The sequence below is a fragment of the Capra hircus genome, unplaced genomic scaffold (assembly GCF_001704415.2).
Source record: "Capra hircus breed San Clemente unplaced genomic scaffold, ASM170441v1, whole genome shotgun sequence".
NCBI classification, from domain to species: Eukaryota; Metazoa; Chordata; class Mammalia; order Artiodactyla; family Bovidae; genus Capra; species Capra hircus.
This window is the reverse complement of record NW_017189577.1, coordinates 1-7,929: the sequence shown is the minus strand read 5'-3', so window position 1 is coordinate 7,929 and position 7,929 is coordinate 1.

Genomic DNA, 7,929 nt, shown 5'->3' with positions numbered 1-7,929 from the left:
CTGGGTTGGGAAGCTCCTCTGGAGAAGGGGATGGCAATCCACTCCAGTATTCTTGCCTGGAGAACTCCATGGACAGAGAAGCCTGGAGGGCTAGTCTGTGGGGTCGCAAAGAGTCGGACACGACTGAGTGACTAACACACAAGGGCCAAAAGACAAAACATCTGGTTTCTATAGACGGTTCTGCTGCAAAATTGTCTTTAAGAAATCGTATAATAGTTGTAAAAGGCTTCCGGGTCTGTCTGAGCTAGGGTCTGATAAATTCATATTTTAAAGCAAGACAAGAAAACTTTCAACAATTTTTCTCTCGTGTGTGCACTGTGAATCTGCCCTATGCACTGATCTGACCCAATGGCACACCTGCTCAATGAGAAAGATCAATTCTTCTAGTGCCAGCCATGGAAACTCCTTAAAAGATAACATGAATCTCTCAATCCTGCAAGGGATCACCATGACCCACCACGCACTCTGGGATGTACATACATCTTTGGTGAAATTCACATACAATGCCAGTAGATCATTTCTTTTAAAGATAGGGACTGGTACAGAACAGACGAAGTCACAGGACCTGAGGAGACATGGAGCCACACCTACCAGAAATTCTCACTTTAAATACTTGCTTAAGACCATACTGATCTCACTAGCTATACTGTTCATATCCTGCCTATTTGACGACATGATAGTTTCTTGCATTACCAGATGTGTGACTGAGCCTCTGATAAAAACAGCAATAACTAAGTGACTTGAAACCATTCACCCAACAGATAGCTCTCTAAGATCAATGATGGTAATAGGAGAACTCTAGCAATGGGAAGACACCCCACTCCAGTACTCTTGCCTGGAAAATCCCATGGACAGAGCAGCCTGGTAGGCTGCAGTCCATGGGGTCACTTAGAGTCAGACACGACTGAGCGACTTCACTTTCACTTTTTACTTTCATGCATTGGAGAAGGAAATGGCAACCCACTCCAGTGTCTTGCATGGAGAATCCCAGGGAGGGGGGAGCCTGGTGGGCTGCCATCTATCGGGTTGCACAGAATCGGACATGACTGAAGTGACTTAGCAGCAGCAGCAGCAGCTATGGGAAGAAGAGGGACTCATTTGCTGACTGTAACAGACCAGCAAGACAAGCCATCCAGACGCTGTGGACTACTGTCAGAAGGGCCTAGTCCACTAATAGCACATGCAGGGTCCTATCAAAGAAATCCTGGCCTGAACTGGGAATGAGCATTCCTAGTGTTGTGGGTCAAATTAGTCACACAATGCCTCTCAAACCTTGGTTGAAGTTAAGACGTAAATGGAGGAGTCTGTGAAACAAAGATTGTTGCCCACCATCCAGTCCTACAGGAATCTAGTTGTGAGCTATTGCAATCACTGACCTAAATTATACCCTAAAAGGAATTCAGGGTGAAGACCAGAGTGAGGAATTTTGTACTCGGAAAATTGACAAAACTGGCGTGCTGCAATTCATGGGGTCGCAAAGAGTCGGACATGACTGAGTGACTGAACTGAACTGAACTGATGCCAGGTATCATTAGGCGTTTTTGGGTGAAAATTTTATGAACCCAGTTTCCTGCATCTTCCCATACTTGGAAAAGCACTAAAACCATTAACTCAGATGTCTATTCCTGAATGAAGAGCAGTAGCCTTCCAGCAAGATGTATGCTTGACTGTACCCCCTGAATTCTAAAGTCACAGACATACTGGCCTCCCCTCCCCTCCCCTCTTCAGAACTGTCCTCAGAGCTCTCTGAGAGGCTGTCTCCCAGGTTATCATCCTCAGGTTGGCTCAAATGAAACTTTCCATTTCTTTCTGAGGCTGACTATTCATGCTTTGTTGACAGATCCAAAAATCCATTCCCCAGCTAAACAGTGAGAGACCAATGGGAAAAGCCTTTGGCTCTAATTATTGGTTCACAACTTCATTGAGACTTCACAACAGCAATGACACAACAGACAATGAAAGCACACATGAAGAAACAAAGACAAAAGCAACTTCAGGCTACTCAGAGGAGATCCCAGGTGAAAGGGTCAACTGTGCCCTAGTGGGATTGCACCTGGAACACTGGATTCAGACCCGGACTTCACATTTTAAGGGCAAATTCGCAAGAATGAGTGCCGTCCTGGGAACTATGGTCAGAATGCTGAGGAACTGAAACTGTGACCTGCCAAGAATGATTAAGTGAGTCAGAGAAAAGCCAGACTACCGTGAGGTGGCTTAGGTGACGTTCTGTGAACAATGGACTTTTATCTTCAGTCACTTCAAGGACATGAGGTGCTCCTGTACCCTGTTCATATCACAGGTCACTCGACGCTTGGCAGAGCTTCTGCTCTATGTCCCCTTGGCACTGGAACTCAGACTGATGGATCAGCCTCTGTCATGAGCTGAGCTTCGCTTATGGTAGAGGGAAAGGGGTCATTTAAATTGGCTCTGGGGACTTCCCTGGTAGTCCAGCGGTTAGGATTCTGTGCTTTCACTGCCCAGGGCCCAGGTTCAATCCATCGTTTGGGAACTTATTAGATCCCACAAGAGGCAGGGCACAGCTGAAACAAACACACACACAAGCTGGCTCTCAGAACTTCGACCAAGAAGTGACACCTGCCACTCCCTCTCAGCTTCTATAGATCAGTTAGTTCTCCAACCATGTCTCACTGGCACAAAGCCAAGTATAATCCTCCTGACCAGAGGGAGATTAGGCAACAAGAGGAACACTAAAACCACAGAGGATTAGATACATCTTCACACATTTTCAGGCCTGTCATGTTCCAACAGAAAGATACTGTATACATGTCTGAAAACAAATAACTTCAGTATAACAATGAATTTTCTAACAATGAGAACTTCCCAATCAGATCCTTTCCTGACAGTGTCACCAGACGTACCCAAAGTTAAGTTCAGTCATTCAGGCATGTCCAGCTCTTTGCAACCCCATAGACTGCAGCACGCCAGGCTTCCCTGTCCATCACCAACTCCCAGAGCTTGCTCAAATTCATGTCCATCGAGTCGGTGATGCAATCAAACCATCTCATCCTCTGTTGTACCCTTCTCCTCCCACCTTCAATTTTTCCCAGCATCAGGGTCTTTTCCATTGAGTCAGTTCTTCGCATCAGGTGGCCAAACTATTGGAACTTCAGCATCAGTCCTTCCAATGAATATTCAGGACTGATTTCCTTTAGGATGGACTGGTTGGATCTCCTTGCAGTCCAAGGGACTCTCAAGAGTCTTCTCCAACACCACAATTTAACAGCATCAATTCTTCAGTGCTCAGCTTTCTTTATGGTCGAACTCTCACATCCATACATGACCACTAAAAAACCATAGCTTTGACTAGATGGACTTTTTTGGCAAAGTAATGTTTCTACTTTTTAATATGCTGTCTAGGTTGGTCATAGCTTTTCTTCCAAGGAGCAAGTGTCTTTTAATTTCATGGCTGCAGTCACCATCTGCAGTGATTTTGAAGCCCCCCAAAATAAAGTCTGTCACTGTTTCCATTATTTCCCCATCTATTTGCCATGAAGTGATAGGACCAGATGCCATGATCTAGTGTTCTGAATGTTGAGTTTTAAGCCAACTTTTTCACTCTCCTGTTTCACTTTCATCAAGAGGCTTTTTAGTTCCTCTTCACTTTCTGCCATAAGGGTGGTGTCATCTGCATATCTGGGGTTATTGATATTTCTCCTGGCAGTCTTTTTTTCCTGGATTTTGTGATTTTATTTGTTAGCTTTTTAAAATATGTAATCTGATTTTATTTGTTAGCTTTTTAAAATATGTAATCTGATTTTATTTGTTAGCTTTTTAAAATATGTAATCTGTTGTGATTTATGTTATAACTAATTATGTCCACATAATTTTGTATTCTCTCTCTCTCTCTTTTTTTTTGGCCAGGAGAAGAAAGGATTGATTACTTGCATCAAGTAAGGAGAACACCAGGGATCTCTCCCCAGGCAGTGTTCTTTCTTAAAGAGCACCCCCCCTCCACGATCGTGTCAACCTCAGGTGCCGCCTCTGCCCCCACGTGGAGAAGTGCAGGGAAAATGCTGAAATAGTCTCAATGTCCCTCTTCCTCATTAGAATCACATCCTCTGCTTTTTCTCCCCTCTGCCTCCCTCCCGAGAAGCCAACGCCAGCTGTGTCCATGGAGCTGCATCTCCCAGGCCACTGCCCATCAGGATCCCCACCAAATGCCTGTCAACTCTGCTGAGATGCCACTGGTGTGGCCAAGTTGCAGGCCACTGGGGGTGGTGGGCTAGGCAGAATGGGAAAAAGTGACCTCCAGAGGTTAGGGACCATGGGGGATAGCTGCACACAGAGGGCCTGGGACTGGAACACCCCCCAAAAATCACTGCTGTTGAGCCTGCACCATCGTCCCCACATGGACACCTGCAGAAAGTACCTCAGACATGACACAAAACCAGCCCAGCAGACTCTGAGCACAGAAGCCCAGCTTCCTGTAAAACAAAGTCTTTATGATAAGAACCCACAGCACAAATCATGACAATGGTGCCAACTTCAAAACGGCCCCAGATTTTATGGATAAAAGCAGGAGCTCAAGTGGTCTGTGCCTCTACTGGATTCAGGGGAAGGCAGGGTGACCCTGTGATTTTCTCTGTGGGACAGTGTGGAAACAAAGAAACACTGACTGATGTGGTGAGTTACTCTGAGCTATGACGAGGGACCCCTGCTTCTCCTTGCTCAAGTTACATCAGGATTGGGGCAAATTAGACCCATGTCGCCTTGGCTTTTACTCACAGATTTTGACCTCCATTTATTTGGAGAGGAGGCATATAGGTTATCAGGAGAAGGACATGGGGACTCACTCCAGGATTCTTGCCTGGAGAATCCCATGGACAGAGGAGCCTGGCAGGCTACAGTCCATGGGGGTCACAAGAGTCAGACACGACTTAGCGACTAAACCACCAAACCACCACCATATGGGTTATAGAAGGTTTAAAACTTGAAGCTGGGGTTCTTTTTCTTCTGGGAGCTTTTCGTTCTCTCCCCATGGGTCTAATGCCCTAATGAGCTCAGGAGAAGGTGGAGACAGCCTGAACACAGCAGTCAGTGAGGTGCTGAGTGAAGCCGTAATTCACAACATCTGAAGCTGAAGACACTGGCAAGAGCTAGTTTTCTGCGTGTGTGGGGGTGGGTGGGAAGAGAGAGAAGTGGTATTCGGTCTTGAATTCCCAAAGGGGCAGATGACAGGGGGTGAGGGCAGAGGGCTGGGGCCTGTGTCTCTACCCTGCCCTGCAGGAATGTGGAGAGGGCAGGCCTGCACTGATTGGGGTGAGGGGGGCGGGTCTCAGACAACCACCCACCTGCACCCCCCTCACCTCTCTGTGGAGAACCACAGCTGCTTGGGAGCCAGATGAAGGTGGTATCTCCCGGCAATCTTGATTCCAGCTTGTACTTCATCCAGCCCAGCATTTCTCATGATGTACGCTGCATAGAAGTCAAATAAGCAGGGTGATAATATACAGCCTTGACATACTCCTTTCATGATTTGGAACCAGTCTGTTGTTCCATGTCCAATTCTAACTGTCGCTTCCTGACTTGCATACAGGATTTTCAGAAGACAGGTAAGGTGGTCTGGTATTTCCATCTCTTTAAGAATTTTCCACAGTTTGTTGTGATCCACACAAAGGCTTTGGCATAGTAAATAAAGCAGAAGTAGATGGTTTTCTGGAATTTCCTTGCTTTTTTGATGATCCAGCGCATGTTGGCAATTTGGTCTCTGGTTCCTCTGCCTTTTCTAAATCCAGCTTGGACATCTGGAAGTTCTCGGTTCATGTACTGTTGAAGCCTGGCTTGGAGAATTTTGAGCATTACTTTGCTAGCGTGTGAGACGAGTGCAATTGTGCAGTAGTTTGAACATTCTTTGGCATTGCTTTTCTTTGGAATTGGAATGAAAACTAACCTTTTCCAGTCCTGTGGCCACTGCTGAGTTTTCCAAATTTTCTGGCATATTGAGTACAGCACTTTCACAGCATCATCTTTTAGGATTTGAAATAACTCAACTGGAATTCCATCACCTCCACTAGCTTTGTTCATAATGATGCTTCCTAAGGCCCACTTGACTTCACATTCCAGGATGTCTGGCTCTAGGTGAGTGATCACACCATCGTGGTTATCTGCGTCATTAAGATCTTGTTTTGTATAGTTCTTCTGTGTATTCTTGCCACTTCTTAATATCTTCTGCTTCATTAGGTCCATACCATTTCTGTCCTTTATTGTGTCCATCATTGCATGAAATGTTCCCTTGGTATCTCTAATTTTCTTGAATAGATCTCTAGTCTTTCCCATTCTATTGTTTTCCTCTCTTTCTTTGCGTTGATCACTGAGGAAGGCTTTCTTATCTCTCCTTGCTATTCTTTAGAACTCTGCATTCAAATGGGTATATCTTTCCTTTTCTCCTTTGCCTTTCACTTATCTTCTTCTTTTCTCAGCTATTTGTAAGGCCTCCTCAGACAACCATTTTGCCTTTTTGCATTTCTTTTTCTTGGGGATGGCCTTGATCACTGCCTCCTGTACAATGTCACGAACCTCTGTCAATAGTTCTTTAGGCACTCTGTCTATCAGATCTAATCCTTGCAAAGCAGGACCTCAAAGCATGACCAGCTGCCACAAAGGCTAGAAAAAGGACTTGGGCCCTGGCAGTAGACTGGACTTAGAGACCCTGGAGATTCCATAGACCTCTGTGAGCAGGTTACACCAAGACGAATGCTCCCCAAGGGAGCGAGAGGAAATTGTTAAAAGGCAGGGACAGAAATGAGATCCATGCAAGCATAATTTCAGCCCATGCTGCTGCTGATAGAAACGTGAGGGGTGAGGAAGAGGGGGGTGAAAAGGATTAGAAGTTAAATGTCCCAGGTCATGAGCAGAAGCTGATCAGGATGGTTTGGGCCATGTTGACCTGGAGGTGGCAGTGGGACAGCTCTCTGAAGATGTCCCCTAGGAAGGTGGAGTTGTAAGTCTTGAACACATGCCTAGAAATAGAAAATCTTGTAGTTATTTGCATAGGGGGTTTCCACTGAAAAAAAATGCACAACCTAACAGTTGAGAATGATGTTCTATTCCCTGGACTTTCTGAAGACTTAAGCCAAAAAGACGGCCCCTCACATCACTCTGAGGGACTGCTCTGAAGAGGTAAGGGGACAGCCAGGATACATACGAGTTTTTTGCAACAACAACAACAAAATCTTGAACATGAAAAGATGACTGTTAATTGAGGAAAAACAGACATCCAAGTAACGAATGTCAAACTTTTCTGTGTATGGGAGGAAGCAATAGTGTGGTCTCTTGGATGTGCACCTTAACTCACTAGGGCCAGTATCCTATTTCTCTCCACCTGAATCCCCTCAGTGTGCACAGTCAGGGTGGCTGCCACGGCTGATGGCTTAATGGCTGCAATTTCCTTTGTTTACTGAGAGGACAGGCCACTCTTTTTCCACAAGCTGATACTGACTGCATATGGGCAAGAGCACTGAGGGACACAGGAACATAAGTAACCTGTTCAATCTTTCATTCATTCCACACCTAATTTACTGTGTATCAATTATGTGTCCCGCTGTGGAGTAGCAGCAGCTGGGGGATTATCTGCTACAGGAGTAGGTATTGAACACAGGATTCGTATTTTCAGGAAAAACAGACTTACAGCGTGATAGGGGTAATCAACAATGGCACATAAAATACATATGAGCCATCATAATACTACCAATCGGATAGAATCGAGCCGCCGCCCCGAGCACCAGGGCTCCAGGGCCCCCTGGCTGGGGGTTTTCAGGCCACCGCACACCGGCCCCACGGAGGCCTGATTCCCTTGGTCCCCAGAAAGTGTATGACAGACCGTAGGTTCCCGTAGCACTCCTCCTCCGCCACAGGACATGTGCGAGTGTTTGGGGCCTGATTCTGCCGTGTCGGGTTCCTTGCCACAGC